This window comes from Ambystoma mexicanum, chromosome 7q, assembly GCF_040938575.1.
Source record: "Ambystoma mexicanum isolate Mex_15411 chromosome 7q, UKY_AmexF1_1, whole genome shotgun sequence".
NCBI classification, from domain to species: Eukaryota; Metazoa; Chordata; class Amphibia; order Caudata; family Ambystomatidae; genus Ambystoma; species Ambystoma mexicanum.
In genome coordinates, this window is record NC_090941.1 from 923,952,352 (window position 1) to 923,979,130 (window position 26,779).

Below are 26,779 nucleotides of genomic sequence, written 5' to 3' on the forward strand. Positions count from 1 at the left end.
ACCACTAACAAAACTAAGGACTAAATTACAAAAAAGACTTCTCAATAAACTACATGTCAACAGAAATAACTTCTTAAATATCTGTGGAGGTGAGTGAAGTCACACTACAAACACAGAACTATATTTTAATGAAGAAGCATACAAACAAAAGCAAATAAATACAATTGCCATACATAGCAGTGGACGAGGTTATGAAAAAGTTAATAATACCATAATGGAACAAGAAATACGGCTTACAAAAATATCCCCAGAAAACTTAGAATTACCTCTCCATTTAACTGAATCAGAACATATAGTAGACAAATGGCCATGCACGTCAATGTGTAACATTCCCAAAAAATCTTTCAAGTCTTTAGGCAATTCCTCAATCAGTATGTGAAAGGCAAAGACAAAATCAAAATTAAACTACTGCAAATATCGATACCTGTCCAGTGTGCAAGTACACAGGACTACAAGGACATTCATTGGCCTGCATTTCAGGACCTGCTTGCAAAACCGTCTATCACATCAAAATGATATCAACACATCATTTAACTGTAAGAAATCTGGTCTATAAACTGTACTATGCTAAAAGTCCTGCTTTAGCACTAGCCAATTTAAATAACATTCTTCTACATGGTACAGCAAAAGACTTACTTGAAGAAATCGACTATATCCAGAAAAAATATTTTGGAAGTGAAAGCCACTTACAGAATGAAATAGCTTTAAAACACATTAGCAACAATTCTATGCATGGCAACCTTCTACTACACACATACAAAAAAGAAATACTGAAATTTAAAAGTACATCAGCTGAAATACCAAACCATGTGTGTGTATGTTGCCGCAGAACTTTTTATAAAAGTAACACAAAAACTGTACACCTAACATACAAAATAGAAGACAATGAAGATTCTAAATGGTTTGAATTAGCTCTCTGCCTTATAGGAGAAAACAAATATGAAATAACTGACCCCTCAATACTTTGCAATTACTGCACTACAAAACTTGACAACAACCAAACTCCTTCACGTGCTATCACACATAATTTGGAATTATTTCCACTACCAAAACCCCTACAACAACTCAATTTATATGAGAGCATCATAATTCAAACAGTGCACCCCTTTCAAGCAATAATACGCCTTCAACCAAAAACAGCAAAATTACCTCCGTCTGAATTAGTGAAAGGCATTGTATTTACCATTAGATCTAAAACAACATGTGCACACTTTGGTAGTGCAACGTCAATGGAGCAATCTTTAATTATCTTAGTAAATGGTGTACATACAAAAGACAAAAAAAATTGGCAACAACTGGTAGATTTACATAAAGTTAGACAAGCCTTGCAATATCTAAAAGACAATAATGAATACTACAAAGAAATTAATATTGAAGAAAACTTGAAAGAAACCACTGAAATAATTCAAGAGTCACCAGAAGCTGGTCAATTTGAGCTTCTAGATCCTGCTACAGTATCCAATACTTTAGACCATTATACAATTCATCCATTGCACTCTAATGACATTGTAGAATATGCACTAGAAACGTACCATATGCGACAAACAAAAGGATCACCAATCAGCATATGGGAAAAAAGTATATAAGCACCTGTCTTTCCTACTGGCAAAGGAGGAAGGTGCGATGATAGACCTATTCAAATATCAGCATCAGAATACCGCTCGTTACTGATGTATTCTGAAGATCCCAGATTTAGACAAAATGTGGAATACATATTCCAACTACTCTTTGAAAGTGAACTAGCAACTCTATGTTACGGAGTTGCACACACATTAAAATCAGGAACCCACTTTCAAAATATGTCAGCTACACAATTATTACAAAAAGTGCAACAAAAAAGATGAGGTTTTACAATCAAGTATTACAAATCTATCAGCAAACATTCATGGTACTAAAGAGTACTGGTTCTGACGTCATGGAGATGTATGTTGTATGATAAGAAACCTTGACCCACCCACTTGGTTTGTTACATTAAGTTGTGCAGAATATGCATGGTAAGATTTACATGATTTTCTACTCATATCAAACAAAAACAAAACAAACATAGATATATTAACACCTGGAGAACTTTGTTCTCTAGATCCTGTTAATCTTTCAAGATATTTTCACCATCGCTTCATTGCTATGCTACACTTTATTTGTAATAAAACTGTTCCTCCCCTCAGAGAAGTGCAACACTTCTTTTGGAGAAAAGAATACCAAGCCAGAGGAGCACCACATATCCACATGCTTTTATGGATTAAAGATGCTCCTAAATTTGGTCAAGACAATGATGCCACTGTGTTACAGTTTATTGAAAAATATGTCACTTGTGAAATTCTATTGGAAGCAACAAATAGTGATCTTCATGCACAAATTTTACAATTTCAAAGACACAAATGTGGCAAATATTGTCGTCGTAAATACAAAAACAAAAGGAAATAATACACCAAATGCCACTTTGGTTTCCCTAGACCAGTTACAAAACAGGTCAAGTAAACAACTTCAAGTCTTCAGTTAGACATAGTGTTAAAGGTAAATCACCTAAAAATACATATTACATAAAAAGAACAGAAGAAAAAAATATATCAATGATTACAATGCAATAATTGCCCACTTATCGAATGCAAGCATAGATGTGCAGTACATTGCAGACAATTCCACTGCAGTTGCACAATATGTTACAGGATACTTAACCAAAGCATAAAAAACAGAGCTCCAAGACCTCTAGAATGACCTGCCATCAGACAAAACACTGTCTCAGAAATTATACAGCTTGGGCATAAAAATACTCTCCCATAGAGAATGTGGCTCCTATGAAGCAGCAGATCGTTTAACTGGTACTGCTTTGTATGGAAAATCGGAAAATATAGTATGGCTAAGTCTTGGTCCTGCTAAATCTAGAAAAAGAGTTCTGAAATCATACGACGATATAGAAACAATAGCCAAACATGATCCCAACAGCCAAGACATTTTAAAAAATAATTTGCTAGACACATACTACCCAAACAGAAGTACCACTTTGGTAACCATGTGTCTATAACACATAGCCCAACACTTCACATACAAAAATAATATTAAACCAGATGAAAAAAAAGATAGATACAGAAAACTGTTGGCAGCATAGGAAATGTCAACCTTTGGCAACATTTGGCAACATTTCCAATACAGAGAATTAACAGAAAACATACAGCAATCTGCAGATCTCACTTATGCCAACATCTTAAAAATTATTAGAGTCGGTATACTATCTCAAGAAGCACAAGCAATATTGAAAACCCGGCATATTCATGCACTTTATGGCGATAATGCATGTGCTACGGAAGGTATGGAACAATTAACCCACAAAAATGTCAATTGTATGGCCTTAATGCCAACTCTTGCAAGCCGTTTCAAATTCAATGAAACAATGTTAAAAAATGAAATGCAACCAATAATTGAAATTAATGCCACAGACAAACTAGACATACATGGTATGACACCACCCATGTGTGAACAAGCCACAACAAGACTAAATAGTTTAGAAAATTCAATCTCCAACACAGCTGGATTGGAAAAAATATTTAAATTATCCTTAAATTGCAGAGTAATGCTTAAACGTAACCTTGACGTGGATCAAGGACTAGTTAATGGAGCACTGGGTACAGTTGTTGGCTTACAAACATACCCACGTGACAAAAACATTCAGTTTGTCAATGTTCTCTTGACAAACTTTCAGAAGTGAAAAGGACAGGACGCTCAACAGCTCGATTCCTTCTCTTCAAAGACATGTATGTACGCAGAGAACAATTTTCTCTAACTCTTGCATACACAGTCACCATTCATAAATCACAAGGTCTTACCCTAGACAAAGCATTAATAGACATTGGTAACACAGTCTTTAAAGAAGGCATGAGCTACGTAGCACTATCATGCTTACGTACACTTGACGGTCTATTTCTAATCAACTTTGATGAAAGTAAAGTATACGCTGATATTCCTTGCATTTTAGAATACAATAAACTTTGTTCACTATACACCCCATCTAAAAACATATCCTGTTCCACAAAAAGTAAAATGTTCTAAAAGAAAACTAAATCCAACAGAAATGCAACAGGCTGTAACTGCAAATCCTCCAAATAGAGTAAAAAAAACTAATACTTCATCAAGTACCACAAACAAAAAAGAAACTATTAGGGAAAATAAACCAGGTACTTCTTCAAAAAAGGAAGACAAACAAAAAAAAACACTCAGCTACAGAACTACCTGGCCCATTTAAACTTTCAAAACTTACTCTAAATCAGAGATTACCTGCAAATCTTACAAACGCTTATTTAATCTTCTTAAAACCAAAATGTATTAACTAAACTGTACTTAAACAGTAACAAAACTTCTATTAAAAAACTAGAAACTGTTAAAATATGCTAACAGCTATCTAACTGCCCCGAGATTGTACAACAACTTAACAGATAAGTGAATACCACTACATTATAACAAAAAATAGACAGTTAGAATATGCCAACCGGTATCTAACTGCCCCAAGATTTTACAATATCCAAACATATAAATCAATACCACTACATTATAACACAAAATAGACAGTTACAATAGGTCAACATATATCTAACTGCTCCAAGAATCTGCAACAAGCCAACATATAGAACATTAGCCAGAAACAACAAGTGAACACTGAAAACAAACAAACAAATAGACTGTAGCATAACAAAAAAAGGTTTTTTTTAATCCAACATGGATTTTTTTTTCACAGACCCAATGATTTTAGCAACAAACACAGAAACTGAGCAAATTGCACAGTACATTGGTTTGTAATCTACTAAATATGAGGGTGAAACAAAAAAAAAATGTTGATTATTCCATGTTATAAATCGGTACAATATACCTATACTAACATGATCTTTTCTTTTATCACAGAAATTAACAAGGAATACATGTACTCCAGTTACTAAACCAAACAGTAAGTATATTATAAGTATAACCATCACAGCAAACCACACCCATAGTGACTTATAACTTCAGTGTTTATAAATTTGGTCTTGACCATGCACCCAAAACCACCACAAATACCACACCCATAATAGTTTACAACTTTGCTGCTTATAAATGTTATCTTGTCCATGCACCAAAGACTGGATAAGCCACTATAGGTGTGCTATGCTGCGCTGTTTGTGGCAAGGGCATAGAGTCAACCACCACAACATATCACACCCATAGAGTCAAACATTTTAACTATGCCATATGGTCACTTTTAATGTCCGCGAACATGACAAGTGTTCTTAGAACAGTTTCAACTTGCCTGCGAACAGTATGGACAGGCTTAGCGTCCTCAGGACACACCTATGTCGGCTATTTGTGAACATTCCAGGACACTTGATTTGTTATTAGAACAGTTCCAACTTGCCTCCGAACAGTACGGACAGGTATAGCGTCCTCAGGACACCCCCATTTTGTTTATTTACGAACATCCCAGGACACATGTTCTTAGAACAATTTCAACTTGCCTACGGACAATACGGACAGCATCCGCAGGACACACCCATTTTGTTTATTTACGAACATTTCAGGACACCGCAACCACCGCAGCATACCACACCCATAATAGCTTATAACTTCGGTGCTTATAAATTTGATCTTGTCCATGCACCCAAGACTGGATAAGCCACTATGGGTGTGCTATGCTGCGGTGTCTGTGGCCAGGACATAGAGTCTTGGATGCATGCCCATACGGCCACAACCACCACAGCATATCACACCCATAGAGTCAAACATTTTAACTATGCGTTCTTAGAACAGTTTCAACTTGCCTATGAACCATACGGACAGGCTTAGTGTCCTCAGGACATCCCATTTCCTTTATTTACGAACATTTCAGGGCACCCGTATTGTCCGCGGTCAGGACGAACACAACAGGGGTGCCTGCCACCTAAATAAATACAACATTCAACCCATCTCTTACTCCCCCACCCTCCCCAAACAGTCTTATGCACCAAAAAACTTTACTAAATAGTATTTCTCCACAAGTTTCAACGTGCTGTCCGCGGACGTCCGCGAATCCAAGATGGCGGGTGTTTCCAAAAATCTGACACATTTCACGCTCTTCACCGTCCAATCAGCGAACACCTTGCATGTCCGCGGACATGACGCAAGCCGATTGGCCAATCAGGATACTGTCCTTAGAGCGAACAGGGAAGTGTGTCCGCGGACCGAATATAGATATCACTAATTTTGTGTGACCTACTTTTTGGTCATTTAAAAAAAAAATAAATACTGGATGGATTTTCACCAAATTTGCAAATGCACGCTTTCAGGAGCAAGCCGATGCTCCTGGTCCGAATTTGGTCAAAATCCGTCCAGCGGTTTGGGCTGTAGGCGTGAGCATAGTTTTTTCCCAATTCAGTCTATGGGAAAAAAAGAAGTTTTGGGACCCCCCCTATAACTTTGCCCCCCCCGGACCAAACCTCACCAAACTTTGCAAAAAAAAATCAAAGTGACCCGTGTACTTTATTTGCAAGGTTTGGTGAGGATTCATCCAGGGGGAGTGGAGTTATAAGCCACCCAAAAAGGGCTCTGCCTATGGAAACATCAACTTAACCATAACTACACAGCCACTGCTGTGGCTGTGTAATATATATATATATATATATATATATATATATATATATATATATATATATATATATATATATATATATATATATTATGTTTGTTTGTGGCGGGATTTGTGGCAAAGCATTGTTCCTTATACCATTTCACACAGTCTCACCAATTTGCACAAAATTTTGCATAGTTGCTTGTTAGGACCCTCAGGACATTACGGATCACATGACATTTGGACACCCCACCCCTTTCCCCAGAATTCAGCAAAAGTTAAAATGTGTTTGTGGGTTTGTGGCAAAGCGTTTTCCCTTATACGAGTCCACTACGTCTCACCAATTTGCACCACATTTTGCATAGTTACCTGTTAGGACCCTCAGGACATTACTGGCTACATGACATTTGGACACCCCTTTCCCTGGATTTCAGCAAAAGTCAACATTTGTTTGTGGGTTTGTGGCTAGGCGAAACATTGGTCCTTATACAATTCCACACTGTTTCATAAATCTGCACCATATTTTGCTTAGTTACCTGTTAGGACTCTCCGGACCTTACTGGCTACATGATAGTTTGACTCCCCACCCCATCCCTCTGGATTTTAGCACAAGTCAAAATTTGTTTGTGGGTTTGTCATTTGGCAAAACATTGTTCCTTATACAATTCCACACAAGTTCACCACTCTGCACCAAATTGAAGATTGGTGTAATCTGCACCTGTTAGGACCCATTGGCCTTTATTGGTTATATGACATTTGAACACTGCACCCCTTTCACCGAATTTCAGCAAAAGTCAACATTTGATTGAGGGTTTGCGGCTTGGCTAAATGTTGTTCCGTATACAACTGTACACCGTTTCACCAATATGCACCACATTTTTCATAGTTACCTGTTAGGACACCCCACCCTGTTCCCTGGATTTCAGCACAAGTCAAATACGTGTGTGGGTTTGTGGCTTAGTGAAGCGTTGTTCCTTATACAATTCCACACCGTTTCACCAATCTGCACCACATTTTAATAGTTACCTGTTACGACCCTCTGGACATTACTAGCTACATGACATTTGGACGGTTGCCTGAAATCAGTGAAACATCAATGTGGTCATAGAAGGACCGTCACGACACAAGGAACAAAACTCGAGGTCCAGCCCTTAAGATACCTGTTTCCAAGATATTTGCACCACAATGCACTGCAACGAACTGCACCATGCCAGGTTGAGGCAACAGTTGGGAAGAGAGTACAGAAGGTCACAGTATGCAGCAGCACACCTACTCTCGCCTCCCGCCAGCGTCTGTTCCGGGTTATGTCAGCCAGCAATACGTGCCCATTCTCAGTGCAAATCATATCAAGCAATAAGCAAATCAGAACAGCGACCTACAGAGGTTCTTTGTGATATTCCCACATTTGAATGCCCAAGCACAAAAAATACTGTTTTTTGGCTGTTTTTGTGTTGGCTTTAAAATGCTGAAATAGCACATACTGCCCCTCCATCCACACCACACCCTGTCCCACTGATTGACTTGTTAATCAGGGTGTTTAACCCCCAAGGCCCTCATTTTCTCTTCCACCACCCTCGTCTTGGCACAACACATGCATACTCCCGACACATACACACACAGAACACATATATCCACTCATCCACTCACACACACATTAGCACACCCACACACAAAATTACCTGTTCTCCCATGATGGCTCCTCCTGCTACTGATGGGCCTGTCAGCCTCTGCACGCAATTGTGTGAGGCAGAGGCATGGGCATGACAGTTTGATTTAGAAAGACCGCTCTGTGCGGTCACAGAGCAGTCTTTCAAAATCTATCTGTTTAATTTTGTTTTAAAAATAAGGTCTTTTCACTTAGGATCCTTTACAGGATCTGTAATATTGTGTCTGCCTACAAAACCCATTCAGAGAACAAGTAATAATAATAATAATAATAATAATAATAATAATAATAATAATAATAATAATAATATTAATAGTAATAAACAACATTTACTAGTGCCACCATAGAGCTAAGGTGAAGCATAAGAACCAATGGAGTTTCCAAAATTCTATGGTCAAGCTTCACAAATTCTTAAAAATATCACTAGACATGCATCGTTAGTTCATTCGTTTACATACGGGAACTTAGAGAAATATACTCTCCCCATGGTGACGGGTGAACAAATATTTACCAGTGCTTTCTGCAAAATGATATTTGTCACCATAAGCACACTTCATATTTGGTGCAATGCTGCCGTCCAAATTTCAGCCATTTACAGTGAAACTTGTATTTACAATTTACTGCCAACATGGTTTGTTTACAGTAAATGTCAATTAAAAGTTTCAAACATCCCAATACTAGCCAGCAAGGTTGCGTATCATGCAAAAATTGTACTTGCCTTGCATACGATGTCATCGCCATTGCGAGTTCATTAGTAGATTTTGCAAGCCCTGATGGCTAACTTTAAAGAAATTGGACATGCCTGCATGACATTTTATGAAACAGCGTGTTTGGCCTGGCTCCTCAAACTGAAAAGTATGATTCACATCCATTCAACAGTTCAGAAAATATGGAAAGAGGAGTGAATTGTATCTTTTGCATTGGTTTTCAAATGGTAAAATGTAAAGGGTCGGACAGCTGTCCAGTCTAAGTATGGAGTTTCTCTAAGTTTGTTTAAAAAGTGATAAGAAACACAGGAGTGCATTGCTTTGTTGGTTTGGTGAGATTTCATCCAGTAGTTTTGTTAAATTTCTGTGAAGAGTGTGGTGCTTCTGACATACTAAAGCCTTCCCATGTTTTCTCTGATACATTGTGGTAGTGAAATCATGGTGTTTTTCCTCACGGCGAGAAATAAAACATTGTAATATTTTATGTATGTTTGAAGATAGAAACTGGGTTGTCTCCACATGTGGACATGCACCAAAATAAAGAGATGTGCTACTTCACAATTTGTGATTATACCAATTCATGTTTAATGTTTACAGATAATCAAAGGAATTTGTTGGCCCTCTGTGATTACATGTGTTTCGGCAAACACTATGCCTTTGTCAAATCAGGGTAAATCTGCTACACAAAATATGTAACATACAAAACAAAAACAAAAAACCACAATTCAATTAATTGCATTGTCATCAATAGTACAGTGTGAGTATCATAGTGTGATTAAATAGGTTGGTGACACAAATTGTGATTAATATGCAGTCATCAGAGATGTAGGAGGGGGCAGGGTAGGGTAGTGAGAAAGGTTCAGAAAAAAATATAAAAACAAAAGATATTGTCAATAATAGGTAACATGAGAATGCGTACACATTATACTGTCACATATTTGTGACATCTCAACATTTTATAAGCATGATTGAAACAGCATTAAAACAAGTTAGAGGTTTTTAGTGGGTGAGTGATGAATATTTGAGTAACATTTAGTATTTCCATATTTTGAAAATTAATTAGGAATTGCTATCTAAATATCATTTTTAGAATGTAATTGTGTGTGCAAGGCTTGAAGTAGGCGGAGTAGCGGCAGAGTAGCAGTCGCGGCAGTCCTGCTCTATTATTCTACATTTTGAAGTCTGTTCTTGTTTCAACTGCAGCAAGAGGGAGGAACTGCTTAAAACCCCCTTTCAGCCGTGGAGCGACTGTAAAGTAGCGGCAGAGTAGCAGTCTCGCCAGTCTATGGCTGCTATGGACGCTATGGACGGCGCCGCTTGTAAATTTGCCAGCGAAGAAGAGGGCTGCCACCTGCAGAGTTCTGGCAGTCACGAAGAAAATGGAGACCCGGGGTGCATGAACCAATTACATCAAACACCAAATTCCCTTTGTTTCCTCGCTGCCCCAAAGGCGATCCCCACAAGGCTGAAAATGGACCAGGAGTCCCAGCTGGCAGGGACCCTACACATCTCCTATCACAACAACCTATAATGAAACCAGCACATTTCTTTGCTGAGGCTCTATTGAGGCACCAGCCAGCCCAATAAGCATGGGTTACACCCAACAACCGCAAGGAACTGTTTAAACAGAAGTAGAAGAATTATAAATGACACAATCAAAGCCACGAGGCTTGAAGACAAGGAGTGCTTGAGCCTCAAAGTCCCCGGTCAAGAAAACGCCCCAGACCACCCAAAACCCAAGTTCTTACCTTGGAGCGGCTCATCCAATCCATCTGTCAGAGGAGAGGTGGAGATCGGAGCCGAGGGTGGGGCGGTACTTACCCGAGGTCCGGAGCTGAACAGAGAAGTGATGCAATGGCAAAGACAGCTAATCCAGCATCTGAGAAAACGCATGACAAAAATCTATTTTAAAATTAATGGGACAACAAAATCGAATCTTGTTGCCCAGCAACACATAAACACAGTGGTGAAAGTTTGAAACTGGAGTAACATCGAATTCTCTTTTAAACAATAACAAAAACCGAAAACGAAAGAAAACACGAAAAGCAGTAAAAACTACGGAAAATCAAAAACCACCTCTGACAATGGTGCAAGAGTCAGAGAAAATCCATATTGAGGTACACATGGGGGTTCACACACAGACAAGTGGTGAAAACCTGGTGAGCCCCCTGACCCCAGAGGCAAGCAATAGTCCACCACAAACAGAAGAACTCACACCCTCAATCCAACACATGGGTGAGAAAGAAAAAAAAAACTGACAGGGGAAAAGAAAAGAACAGAAATAACCACAAAGGAGTGGTTGGACAAAATCCTCCTTCTGCTGATAGCAAAGGGAATCAAAAAATAAAAATATCAAAGAGAAAAACCTCAAAAAACAGTGCTTGAGAAAAGAAGCTGTCACGGCCAACATACCAAAAGAAATAAAAATAAAAAATAAAAAAATTGATAAATTCAGTCTACCAAACAAAAACTTGAAGAAACTATCGCAATTGAATCAGCAGAAAACGGTGAAGACCCGAAAATATATACACACAAACTCTTTAAAGGATTTCTACAGTAAACAGAATAAAAGGACATTTGAGAATGTATCAGAACTTTCAGATGCAGAAATGCATGAAGCAGTGCAGGAAAACCTGGCTTTCACAAAAAATCGAAAACTAGGAGATTTACCAGCCAATGAAGAAACAAGCACATGTAAGAAGCTACAACTGAATATCCCTGCAACTCCTACAAGATGACACTTTGGCAATCCTCCAGAGTCACTTAGCATCACGCCCAAACATATTTCAAAGGATAGCCCGATCAGAATGGTTCGAACTGGGCAAAGTCTTGCAACAAAGAGGGACTCTGTAGTAAAGGCTCTTACCCAAAACCCAGCGTCAGTTGAGCCACAGCAACAAACAGAGCAAAGCACTGAACGGTTGTTCAAAACCAACACAGTTTCAACCAAAAAAACTCAACTAACGGAAGATACGAACTACTTATGTCCAAGCACTCCTGTAAAAAGATCCTTGCAGTCACACTTAAGATAAATAAAGCTTAATACAACTGACAGCACAGGTTGGAGCACTGAGCAAGAAGACAGAGCGAAAAAGGGCAACAACCAACGTGCAATCCTCCTTGAAACCTGCCCAATAAAAAGCAAAGAGGGAGCCAACTCCTAGGTTTCTGGGAGAGAGTATACATCCCAGTTTCTAAATTCTCCAATTAGGAACAGAAGATTGAGCTAATTGCACATTGCCCTTGACAGCTAGTAAAGACAAAAAACAACAACAACAAAAAAAAATCTCAATCATGTCAGCAGTCACTATAGCCCTAGCCCCTTTTAGCAAGCTTTACTAAGCACTAAATGACACACTGAAAGATCACACCACAATCTCTGCTATGATGCATACCAAACTAATATATCTCGAAGGTTATAAAACTGCAGTGGATTCAAGGATAAAGAAACAAGTTAACAAAAAGCCACCCTCAAACCCCATCAAAATGAACAAAACGGGAACAAACGACCATGTAATCAAAGTTAGTAATAGAATGACACTCTCGACAGGAAAAATCAAAACAAACAGGAACAAATGACGGAAATTAGTAACAACTCACTTAACATTTCTATCACAACTCTCCCTACCCCAGAAAGAGCAAAAGAAGAAAAAAGAAAAACACTTCTCATCATAGGTTCACAAAAAAAAGTAATAGTGAACCCTGCAAATCACAAAAGCCAGCTAAATTAAATAACTGTGTGACATACAAGGATTTTACTCTGACTTTGGCTCAAAGTCAACGACATAATAACCCAGGAAACCTTTATAATGAAAACACTAACAAAGATTTTGCCATCTTCGAACTACCAAGACTTAAGCACAAAGAATAAACAGACAAGGAGAATCAGAGCCCACCCCAGCGGAGCACACCAGATCTGGGATTAAAAGGCGTGGGAAGACCAGATAAATATCTTGCCCCGAAACCACCCCCCGGAAAATCCAAAAAGGCTCTGACTACAAGAAATCTGATCCAGCAACAAACTGCCTGAATAAAGAAGCTGCAGACAAAATATGGCTACTAGAGTCACCAATAACCATAGAAGACTTTGAACCCTACGGTGAAATGAAGAACCTTCTAGATTGAAGAACAAGGCAACCAAGACCTTTGAAGATCTTCTAGAGACTGGTAGAATGCCTCGTGGACAGTTTCCTAAAATGAAAGTGACAATCAAGCAAGATTCTTCTACAACATCCTTAAACAAACAGGACAAGGATGAAGCAGCCCATTACCAGCAAGCATGGGTGTGGATCCCAAAAGCTTTAACCTCGCTTTTAACAAAAATAGCAACGCAAGGCCTCTCAATACCAAATGCAGTGGGAGGCATCCACAGAAGACTCGAATCTAAAGCCTACATCATTGAACCTAGGTTCTTGGAACACAAGAGGTTTCCACCACTTGACGGCCCCAAGTGATGTTGACCTTGGATCGTTCGACATGCTGTGTCTTCAAGAGACATGGCTGGTAGACAAACCACACTTGGATGGCTATAAGCTTGTTATTTCACCAGCTCAAAAAGGCATAAAAGGCTGGCCAACCTTGGGACTAATTGTCCGGTCCTGGCGTCTGCGTCTGCAGGAGATGCTGAGCCCCACAGATCTCTCAAGAACGTTTGATCAACAACTGTCTTAAACCCAGTTGAAGAACTAACACTCCCAAGGGAAAAGGGGAAGTGGAGAAAATAACAAACGACAGACGCCTACTTCTGGTGGGCTGCAATCTGTAGAAGGAGACATTAATGTTTATTAAATAATGAAGACATGCATTAAATTAACTCAATCTCTAAATATCAAATAATTTAATATCTAAACCCATACCTGTCCAATCTCCGAAATAACCTTGGAGATTAATTAACTTCTTTTTCACAAAGACCCATTGAGAATTTATCTTGCACAGTCAATGTTCAATTTCAGAAGGGCAATGTGAATTTAAGAATGCATTTTGTTCCTCAACCAAAAATGCTCAAAATAATGAGTTCAAGAATGTGCAATCTTCTTAAATTAAAGAGGAAATCACTTTCGAGTGTTCATTCATTCAATTGCATTTCATCCTTTCTCAAGCACATTGTATTCCTGTTCAGATGTTCCTTTTACTTTAGTAACAAATGCGCAATTAAGAGTTCAGATGGTATTTTAAAACTTTAAACAAGAACAATAAGAATGAATTCAGATCCTGTTCAACCTTTGAAGCACATGCGCAATGCTAATGGAATCCGAAGCTTTGCTTTTGACTTAAGCACTGTAAATGAGTTCAGATGCTGTTTACCTTTTGAGCACATGCGCAATGCTAACGAAAACAACTGCTTTTGCCTTTGACATGCGCACAATAGACCAGTTCAGGCGCTGCCTTATCCTTCAGAAAAATGTGCTATGCTCATGAAATCAATGTGTCTTTACTTTCCACATGCGCACAGTGAATATTTTTAGAAGCCACCTTATATAATGGCGCGCAAGCGTAATTAAAAGCCTTATGAATTCAAGTTAAACAACATCAAAAACTTAGGCTCAGGTATTTTCCTTAAGCAATCTTCATTCACGCAACCGTACTGAAACTGACAGACTTGAAATCAGATCAGATACGAGACACAGCAGTAAAACAAGGACACTTCTCCTTTGCGCATGCGTGAAACAAAAATGAAGGCTCTGAAGCACTGATCTAAGAAAACTGCGCAGTTAAAATTCCAAACGCTTCTTCCTTCAGTACAATGTCAGAAATTCAAAACCGTGTCAATTACACAGAGTCATAAAAGTCAAGCAGATTTTTGAAGTAAAATGAAACGAATCTAAATACCTAAACTAAATAAATACCTAACATGAATAAAGTGATAAAAATAAAGCAACTTTTCTCCAGCTTGAGAAAAAGCGACGCTCCCACCAAATTATCAGCTGAGCTTGTCCCACGTTGACCAGCTTCTCAGGAAACAATATTTATCTTTGTAAACTTCACCAGAATCTCATCAAAAGGCCTTGACGCAGGAACTTAATCAAAACAGGACCTTCCTTCTTGAAGGTGAACAATGAAAGGCAGTTTAGAATTGTATGGAAGGTCAGAGGTTCATGAAACTTCCAATCAGGAACTGGCACTACTGCCACCATGTTGGTTTGGGGAGTTAGCACTCTGATGAACAGAAGTTAAGATCAACAACCCAAAATCAGATTAAAACAATAAATTAATTAAATCTATAATCTAATTTCATTTACAAAGTACCCCTACCTAACCTGGGACCTGACAGTACCCCCTCCTTAAGCCCTGACCTCAGGGCCAGGTTTATTTGGATTTCTTCTGTGAAACTTAGATACTAATCTTTCCGCATGAATATCAGATTCTGACTCCCAACTTCTTTCATCAGGACCAAACCCCTTCCAATCAATAAGATATTGAATCTTTCCCCTTACTTTTCTAGAATCAAGTATTCTTTTAACCTCAAATTCTTCTGAATTAGTTTCCAAAACAATTGGTTTAGGAACTGGTCTCATTCTGATTCCTTTTGACACTGGTTTTAATAAACTTACATGAAATACTGGATGAATTTTCAAATTAGTAGTCAATTTAAGTTTGACTGATACTGGTCCTATCACTTCCTCAATCTCAAAAGGACCCAAAAACTTAGGACAAAATTTATTTTTTCCTTTCAATTTAATATTTTTTGCTGATAACCAGACTAAATCACCTTTAGCATAACTTGGACTTTTCTTTCTTTTAAAATCTGCAAATCTTTTATACTCAGACTTACTTTTTTGTAACATTTCTTTTGCTTTAGCCCAACCTTTCTGAATTATTTCAGTTATATCTTTCACAGCTGGACATGTCTCATTTACTCCATCATTCTCACATAGAAACCGAGGATTATAACCTCTTCCACAAAAAAAAGGTGACATGGAAGTAGAGGTTTTAGTAGAATTATTATATGCAAATTCCGCTGTCCACAACAAATCCACCCACTCAAACTCTCCTTCGACAAAACATCTTAAATATTTTTCTAATTCCTGATTGATTCTTTCTACTTGACCATTAGCCTCTGGGTGATATCCTGATGTTAATTTTATCTTCAAACCCAATCTCCTACAAAATTCCTTCCAAAATCTCGACACAAATTGAGACCCCCTATCTGAAATAACTTGACTGGGAACTCCATGCAATCGTACAATTTCTTGAATGAATTTTTTAGCTAGACTTGAAGCTGTAACTCCTCCTTTCATGGGAATAAAATGACTCTCTTTAGAGAAACAATCTACCACTACCAGAATTGTGGAGAATCCTCTATCGTTAGGTAAATCTACAATAAAATCTAAACCAATTGTATGCCAAGGCCGAGGAGGAATAGGCAAGGGTTCAAGAAGTCCAGCAGGTTTTCCAGTCTCATGTTTTGACTTAGCACAGACTTCACAAGTCTTTACATAATTTAAGACATCTTTCTTAATACTTTCCCACCAGAAATGCCGTAGAACTAAATCCAAAGTCTTATGAAAACCCGGATGTCCAGCTAAAACTGAATCATGACAATCTTGTAAAATTTTCTCTCTAAGGTCCTCACTCGGGAGATACAACTTATCCTCAAAATAAGGTAAACCATTTTTAATAGTTCTTTTAACATCCAACTGTGCCCATTCTTTCATCTTCTGAATATTCAGATTTATTTTAATTAACTCCTGCAAATCTTCTTTTTTAGAAGAGTTAGCTGAAACAAAATGTTCTTCAGGAATTACAGGTTCAGGTCTTAACTCCAATTCTTTTTCACAACCAGGAAATTGTCTGGATAAAGCATCCGCTTTACCATTTAATTTCCCAGGTCTGTATGTCACTACAAAGTCAAAATCCGCAAAAAATAATGACCAACGTAACTGTCTGGGAGTAAGAGTCTTAGCTGACTTAAGAAAAAGTAAATTTCGGTGATCAGTAAGCACCGTGACAGGATTTCTGGCACCCATCAAAAAATGTCGCCATTCTTGAAATGCAGCTTTTATTGCAAGTAATTCCTTATCCATTATTGAATAGTTACTTTCTGCGGCAGAAAATTTCTTTGAGAAGAATGCTATTGGATGAAGCTGACCAGTTTCTTTATGCCTTTGAGATAAAATAGCTCCAACTGCAAAATTAGAAGCGTCTGCTTCTACAAAGAATGGTTGTGTTGGATCTGGGTGTAAAAGAATAGGACCAGAAATAAATCTATTCTTCAAGGTGTTAAAAGCTTCTTCCGTTTCTTGATTCCAAAGAAAAGGTACACCTTTTTTTTAAAAGTCTAGTGATAGGAGGAATAATGGATGAAAAATCTTTGATAAATCTCCTATAAAAATTAGCAAAACCTAAAAAACTTTGCACTTCCTTGATCTTAGTGGGAGTCGGCCAATCTTTCACTGCTCTGACTTTTTTTTGATCCATTTCCAACCCTTGAGGAGAAATCACGAAACCCAGAAACTCCACCACTTCAGTATGAAATTGACTCTTATCAAGACTAGCAAAAAGATGATGATCGTGTAACTTCTTCAAAACTTGTCTTACATGTTGATAATGTTGCTCCAAATTATGTGAAAAAATCAAAATGTCATCAATATAAACTACGACAAAAAGATCTAGAAATTCTTTCAAAACATCATTAATAAAGAATTGAAAAGCCGCTGGAGCATTACATAATCCGAATGGCATCACAAGGTATTCAAACAAACCAAAACGTGTTTTGAAAGCAGTCTTCCACTCGTCTCCCTCCCTAACCCTAACCAAATGGTAAGCTCCTCTCAAATCCAATTTAGTAAAAATGGTTGCTCCTTGAATTTGGTTTAACATTTCTGGAATCAATGGCAAAGGATAGCGATTCTTAACAGTGACTTTATTCAAAGATCTATAATCAATGCAAGCTCTGAGCTTCCCTTCCTTCTTGGGTACAAAAAACAATGGTGAAGCTGCAGGAGATTGTGAGTGTCTAATAAACCCTTTATTGAGATTTTCCTCAATGTATTCCTTCAAGTAATCATTTTCCTTCTCGGTCAAGGCATACACCCTACTACTAGGTAAGATTGCTCCATCCTCTAAATCAATTTTGCAATCATATGATCGATGTGGCGGTAACTCCCCTGCTTCAACCTCATCAAACACACAAGTAAACTCTTTATAACACTCAGGCAAAAAACCCATCACAGCTCCAATAGAATGTTCTTCAAATCCATTTTGAGCTAAAGCCACCACTCTTCCACTTTCAATACTCTCATCTCTGATCTCATACTTACAATTGAAACAATGTTCCTTACAAATTTCTGATCGAAAATCTAATATTCTTCTTCCCCAGTCAATTGTGGGATTATGATTAGTCAACCAAGGCATTCCCAAAATGATTTGTAGCTGAGGAGCATCAATAAGTTCAAAGACAATATACTCAGAGTGATCTTTAACCAGTGTCATAAACAAAGGAACAGTTTCATGAGTGATGGGTCCCGAGGTTAACTGAGAACCATCTACTGCTCTTACTTGCTCTACTGCTATTTTTTCAACTAATGGAATTTTCATAGACCGAGCCAATCCCCAATCCATAAAATTACCAGTTGCCCCTGAATCAATCATGGCTGGTCCTGATCCTTTTAAAACATCATCCAAGAATAAGGATACGTTAATTGTTACATGAGGTACAGCCGCTTGAAGGGTATTCGCCACCTGTTGAGATCGAGAAACATTGGACTGCCCTCTTTTGGGAGTGTAAGGACAATTCCCTAGAAAATGACCACTACGCCCACAATATAAACACAAGTGATTAGCTCTTCTCCTATCTTTCTCCTCTTTAGATAATGGTCCTCTTATTTTGCCTGACTGTTCACTGACTTTACTCCTTTCTTCCATTCTAGGTTTTTCAAAACGCTGACCCACCTTGACCTCTCCAAAACCCTTTCTACGTTCATTTCTTCTTTCTCCCAATCGAAAATCTATTCGCATAACTAAGTCAATTAAGGCATCACAAGAAGTGGGACGATCAACCATGGTTGATAAAGCGTCTTTAAATTCGTCCCTTAAACCTCTGTAAAATAAGGACGATCTCTTGTCCTCTGGCCACCCTGTTTCCAAAACTAGAGCTCTAAAAGCTGTTACATAACTCACTAAGTCCTTATTTCCTTGTTTTAAATCTAACAGTTCCCCATCTAACTCTTGTGAAATCATTCTTCTTCCAAACATCTTTCGAAACTCTTCTTTAAATAGAACAACATCTTTCAAAATTGGATTCTCTTGAGCAACCAAAAGAACTGCCCAAGATGATGCATCCCCAGTTAAATAAGATAACATAAATGCAACTTTAGCCATGTCAGTTCTAAAACTCTCAGGACGACACAAGAAATGTAACTCACACTGTGTAACAAAAGTTGAAAATGTTTTAACATCTCCACTAAAACGTTCTGGGGACGCTAAAGGAACTGATGTCTGACTCAAAATGTGTCTTCCTACTCTATCTTCATCTCTCCCGTCTGCTCTTTCCAGAACTGGGGGTTGTTGTTCACTGTTCCCTGTGGCTCCCAACTCCGAAGACAATCCTTCCCCAGAATACCCTACTCTCTGGGTTCTAGATTCCCCAATGGATTCTTGAATCCGAGTCATCTTAACTCCCAACTCCTCCACCTTTTTATGTAATTTTGAATTCTCTAAATGAGAAACTCTTAATTCTTCTCTCAGTTCTTGGATTACTTCTCCCAACTGTTCCATGATGAAATCTGTGAGACTCAACAAACCAGGCAGACTATTTTTTGGCCTTTCATCTGTCCGGTCCTGGCGTCTGCGTCTGCAGGAGATGCTGAGCCCCACAGATCTCTCAAGAACGTTTGATCAACAACTGTCTTAAACCCAGTTGAAGAACTAACACTCCCAAGGGAAAAGGGGAAGTGGAGAAAATAACAAACGACAGACGCCTACTTCTGGTGGGCTGCAATCTGTAGAAGGAGACATTAATGTTTATTAAATAATGAAGACATGCATTAAATTAACTCAATCTCTAAATATCAAATAATTTAATATCTAAACCCATACCTGTCCAATCTCCGAAATAACCTTGGAGATTAATTAACTTCTTTTTCACAAAGACCCATTGAGAATTTATCTTGCACAGTCAATGTTCAATTTCAGAAGGGCAATGTGAATTTAAGAATGCATTTTGTTCCTCAACCAAAAATGCTCAAAATAATGAGTTCAAGAATGTGCAATCTTCTTAAATTAAAGAGGAAATCACTTTCGAGTGTTCATTCATTCAATTGCATTTCATCCTTTCTCAAGCACATTGTATTCCTGTTCAGATGTTCCTTTTACTTTAGTAACAAATGCGCAATTAAGAGTTCAGATGGTATTTTAAAACTTTAAACAAGAACAATAAGAATGAATTCAGATCCTGTTCAACCTTTGAAGCACATGCGCAATGCTAATGGAATCCGAAGCTTTGCTTTTGACTTAAGCACTGTAAATGAGTTCAGATGCTGTTTACCTTTTGAGCACATGCGCAATGCTAACGAAAACAACTGCTTTTGCCTTTGACATGCGCACAATAGACCAGTTCAGGCGCTGCCTTATCCTTCAGAAAAATGTGCTATGCTCATGAAATCAATGTGTCTTTACTTTCCACATGCGCACAGTGAATATTTTTAGAAGCCACCTTATATAATGGCGCGCAAGCGTAATTAAAAGCCTTATGAATTCAAGTTAAACAACATCAAAAACTTAGGCTCAGGTATTTTCCTTAAGCAATCTTCATTCACGCAACCGTACTGAAACTGACAGACTTGAAATCAGATCAGATACGAGACACAGCAGTAAAACAAGGACACTTCTCCTTTGCGCATGCGTGAAACAAAAATGAAGGCTCTGAAGCACTGATCTAAGAAAACTGCGCAGTTAAAATTCCAAACGCTTCTTCCTTCAGTACAATGTCAGAAATTCAAAACCGTGTCAATTACACAGAGTCATAAAAGTCAAGCAGATTTTTGAAGTAAAATGAAACGAATCTAAATACCTAAACTAAATAAATACCTAACATGAATAAAGTGATAAAAATAAAGCAACTTTTCTCCAGCTTGAGAAAAAGCGACGCTCCCACCAAATTATCAGCTGAGCTTGTCCCACGTTGACCAGCTTCTCAGGAAACAATATTTATCTTTGTAAACTTCACCAGAATCTCATCAAAAGGCCTTGACGCAGGAACTTAATCAAAACAGGACCTTCCTTCTTGAAGGTGAACAATGAAAGGCAGTTTAGAATTGTATGGAAGGTCAGAGGTTCATGAAACTTCCAATCAGGAACTGGCACTACTGCCACCATGTTGGTTTGGGGAGTTAGCACTCTGATGAACAGAAGTTAAGATCAACAACCCAAAATCAGATTAAAACAATAAATTAATTAAATCTATAATCTAATTTCATTTACAAAGTACCCCTACCTAACCTGGGACCTGACACTAATATCAGCCATACGTTCCGGCAATGGTTTACATCTACTAAAAATTCTTACATCTACATTATTTCTACTGGCAATACTTGTAAACTGGGAACATCACAGTGAATATGCCATCAAAACAGAGCAAACAATAGTGATCATTTTAAACACATATTGGAATCCCCAGGCACTGAGAAATAAGAGCTATCTCTCGATGATTGAAAAAGCCATAGATGAAGCATATATTGAACATCAAGTCAACATGCCGCAAGAAGGGAAGCACACGAAAACCCTTACGAAAACCAAATCCCCCCAAGAAAAGAGGTACACAATGGACAGACCTCATGACATCGAGAACATTTTACAACTTAGACTTGCTGTTCAACCAGACCGACCGTGTGCTGACAAGGGAAAGAGAAGACACACACGCAACAATAGACTACATTTTCGTATCGAGATAAGCCGGTCAAGTGGCACAACGAGTAGAGCGCTCGCTTTGACACCCGTGCAGAGTCTGTTAACGCAGGTTCGAATCCCGGCAGGGCCAAACTCAGCCTTTCATCCTTCCGAGGTCGATAAATGAGCACCACACACCGTGGGTAATAATAAGCAGCGCTCGGATACCTGAGGGTTTGTAGCGCTATATAAAAGCCTAATTATTATTATTATTATTATTATTATTATCTCTTTTTCCTTTAATAACCACTTTTGAGGTCACAAGAACCAACTCAAGCAACCATAATTTACTAACCACTACATGGAAGTCGTTTAAAAGTCTAAAGCCAAAAATGTCGTCCGAGATTGAAAACAACAACCAGGGAAAGTGACAAAAATTTACATCACAAAACATCAAAAAATCAATCATGAAGTACCAACCCACAATAGAAACTGAGGATATGGGCCGGTCAAAACAATCAGTAGATTACCGACCCTTGCTAACAGCAAATCAGATCAAAGGCAAGAAATTGGGGCAGTCATCAAAACCCAAAACCCACAAGTACGATAAAATCTTGCTGGAAAAAAGACGCGATTTGAGAAAAGCAAAAAGATTGGCTAGACGTCAAAACAACCAAATCAACAGGGAAGAGGTGACACAAGCAATAAAAGTCATTGGCTAAAAGTTATTGACTGACATTAAATCAGCAGGACTCGGAACAGATGCTGCAGGCGGTGTGTGGCCACAAACCACGCAAATTATGGTCACTTGTGAGATCAAGAGACAAAGGACACTTATGGGTCAACCCAGCGAGAAGAACAAATGGTCTAGGCAGGTCTTACGGAGAAAAGCCAATTTCACAGTGTCCAGTCACGTGACAAAGGCAGGATGGAAGGGTGAAGCTATCACACCTACGCATGGATCTCCGCCATGCCCACACTCCTTGAAAGTTCTCAGTGCACAGAGCATACTCAACGCCAACTACAAAGCAGTAATTGACACATGATCACTGAGGTGATGATTGATTGTGGAATAATGGGTGGGAAGCTGGGGTGCAGACGAGCTTCTCTGCACCTGGATGTTCTTTCTGCATGCTGCTAGACGTAGGTGGAAAAGTATGAGTGGGGTTGATGCCAACCCAATCATAGTGGACCCTGTAATCTAGGGGCTTATAGTGAGTGGAGCCAATGGATGTCGTACTTTTAGCACCATATACAGATATAGTACCTATGTTAAGTTACCTTTCTATAACCAATCACATTGCAAGTTAGGTTTTTAAGATTGCCACATAGAATGACATAGTACGTGCGCAGGTTGTACATCAGCAATGACGAGTTTTTGCTATAAATATTGTCTTTTTTCTAAAAGTAAAGAGAACGAGAAAATCAAGCGATTGCTGATGTTCGTTGTACTCTCATTTTGTGAACTTGTCATTAAATGGACTCACTTTGCCAAAATATTGATTTGTCTTAGTTATGTATGAATCTGCATCCCCATCTATCTCAAGGGTACTGATGCTCATCTTAAAGGGCTGTTTGGAGATCATCTAGTTCAAGCCTCTGAGTATTCAGCCATTTTATTTTAGTGTCTCTGCCATGTTGAAATGAGGTTTTGTTTCTGCTGCATCGAAGGGAGCCCTTGGGCTTCCATGTTCGTGGCTGAGTGGCTAGTCAGAACAAATACCAGCTATTATTCCAAGAGTTAGGCCTCTGTAGCACTTTCTCGTGAAATTATTCCCAAGAGAGTTAAGCACACTAAGCAATCTTAGTTGTTGTCCTTGGCAAAGGTTTTACTTAGAATATAGTTACAAATAATGTTTAGATTATATAAAAAAAAGTATTCTAATTTTGTGTTTTTTGTCTTTACATACTACTGTCTGATGTGGGTGGGTGAGTTCTGAGCCTTTCGGTCCTACAAGACGGACAGACTCTCCCGGCCGTTATTTATTATATACAATAAAGTTGTGTTTTCTACAAATCGGGCCATCAACCTCATTGTTTGGAATTTCTTGATGGTCTAAAATAGATTCTCCAGTAAATCTGAGGGTAATACAATTGTCCCTGCACTTAAGGTATATCAGTCAAAGTCGTGTGGCATAGCACAGTAAGCTCCAGGAGTGTGTGTTCATAACTTATTCTTAAAGATTGACAAACTGAATCATAATTCATGAGGTATTTTACTTGGTGTCTCCCCTGAAACATCCAGTGGTAAAACCCCAGGTAGCTTCTAATTTTGCAATGTATAAAGATATGTATCAATGAAAACTAGCTGTTTTGTGCTACTTTATCAAGGATTTCCTGTAGTCAAACGGGTTACTGTTTATGGATGCATTTATATCCAAATTGGCAATTCTGATGAACATAAAAGAGCTGTATGCGAGTTCAAAGCAGGGTCAAAGTAACACAATCCAAGCATACAATAACCACATCTCCCAGAAATTGATAATGAACCAACAAGATACATTTACTTTTAAGGCTTTTTTGATCTATAGTTCAAATGCATTTTAGTCTTCAACCTGTTCTTGTATGTGTTTTAAATTATAATGTATGGTAATTAATCTTGTCTGTAATTCAACCGAGATACTATTAGCAGCAGATATAGCAGTTTGAGCACCTAATAGTTATATAAAGTGTCTTTTCAGTAGATACCATTATTTATATTTCTGCAAATGGTGTGAGAGTCCCCAAGGAGGTATTTTTTCCAATTGCAAATGCCTAATCTTGCAAAGTATAGACCTTCTTACATTTGTATTATATTAACACATTATTTTAGAGCTTGCTGGATCATAGAAATAAGTGTTTAACCATTCTAAGAAAATTAAATTTTCAATAGTTACAACTGAAAGAGGAATGTTCTCATATTAAACATTTCATATTGATGTAGCTTTTATATGTATTGGTTATTTCTCATAGTCTACATTTTTTGTTTCCATAGTCTTTAATAGATTATGTATTTTAATTTTAATTAACTTTGCCCAAAATAAACTATTATGCCACTAACTTTTGTGAGGGTGTGATGATTGCCTTGCTTCTTTATTCCTTCATATGGAATGGGATGAGGAACATGAATGCATAGGCAATATTCTATTTTTATGTATTTATTTGTCATAAGTGTGTTAAATCTAAACTTTTCACATAATTGAATCCATTCCATAGTCTTGAATAGATTATGTATTTTAAGTTTAATTAACTTTGCCCAACATAAACTATTATGCCTCTAACTTTTGTGAGGGTGTGATGATTGCCTTGCTTCTTTATTCCTTCATATGGAATGGGACGAGTAACATGAATGCATAGGCAATATTCTATTTTTATGTATTTATTTATTTGTCATTAGTGTGTTAATTCTGAACTTTTCACATAATTGAATCCATTACATTAAAAATAATAAAATATTAGTAAACTATTCTACATTTCATATATACCTAACATCCTATACATCATCAAAGTTATGTCCTATCTTAATATCAATTCATGATTTTAAATAACCACTTTAAAAAAAGTATACCAATTGAGAAAAGTCTGCCACTGTCTCAAGTGAATGCTATCAGTTTTGGTTCAACCTGGTGCCATATCTTTTACAACACAATATTTAGTGAAGTTGTCCTCCCACTTATACATCACTGAAAGAAGTTTTTCTTCTTTATCCACTGAGGGACTTGACAACATTTTCGCAAGTAATAAATATATGTGTTCCATAGAGTGGGACATCCTTTTCTCCCATGTAATTCCCATTCTGGGCCCACAAACTGATAAGGCCTCATTACGAGTAGTCCAGTCAAAATTGCAAATTACCGTAATGTCGAAATAACCGTGTCCATGTTGCACAGCTGCCGGAATCAAAGGTTGATTCGAGTCAACATGCACGCGCATACCGGCATGCCGGTAACGGCTGCATGGCATGCCGGTAAGGGCCTCCAAACCCCTGATAGCAGCATCATCCATGCCGCAGACACGGGCAGCGGCATCCCAGATGCCGGACCAAACTGTACTGTTGACACCGGCAATGTGATCGCGATGGAATGGGAAATGCTCCGGCGGCCATCTGGAAAAAACACTATCTATTGCAATCCCTTGCCTACAGGACCTGGAATTGGAAACTGTGAACCATGCCTGCTAGAGAGGGACTCAATCCACCTGCAAAGGCACACCTCGTCAGCGCAAACCACGGTTTAGCGATGACGAACTAAACATGCTTGCAGACACCCTGTTCCGGCATGCGGATGTGGAGTTCTGCACAGGCCTGCACTGTGCCGCACAAATGCAGAAGAAACACATCTGGGAGGAGGTGGCCCAGAAGGTGTCCACAGTGGGGACAACCCCACACAGTGTAAAGGACTGTTGTAAAAGGTGGGATGATCTGTGGCTGCGTGTCCACAACATACTGTCAGCCAACTGTGCACAGGCCTAGGCAACAGGTGGTGGACCATACTCGCCCATCAAGCTGGCATGGTGGGAGGAAACGTGCAGCTGTATGATTCATATGGAGGCCATCGAAGAGGTCGGGCATGCCGAGACAGGAGTCCTATCATCGGCTGGTGAAGGTGAGTGACCAGTAGCACAATACAAAAGAGAACACACACACAACACCCCAAATACAATGGTGGAGTCCAAATGGCAAGTAGATGACAGAAATTAGATCACCCATCACCTCCCACCTAAAGTCTGCCCTATCAGAAATGCCACATCCCTGTCACGGAAACACACAACCAACCCCACTGACACAAACCACATGAGTCCCCAATTGCAAACACAAGCACCATCTGCATGTAGACACACACATACATCACCGTAGAGATGCAGGCCTCACCACTGTGACATCTCATTGCATGATGCAGACATGTCCCCTACCGAGTGCACAGCAGAGCCCCAACCACACAGCACATGGCACGCAGACCCTGAGGCATGCCTACCTCACGCAATCCATGACACACCCGTAGGCCACCCAACAGACAGCATGGACAACATGGCTGCACT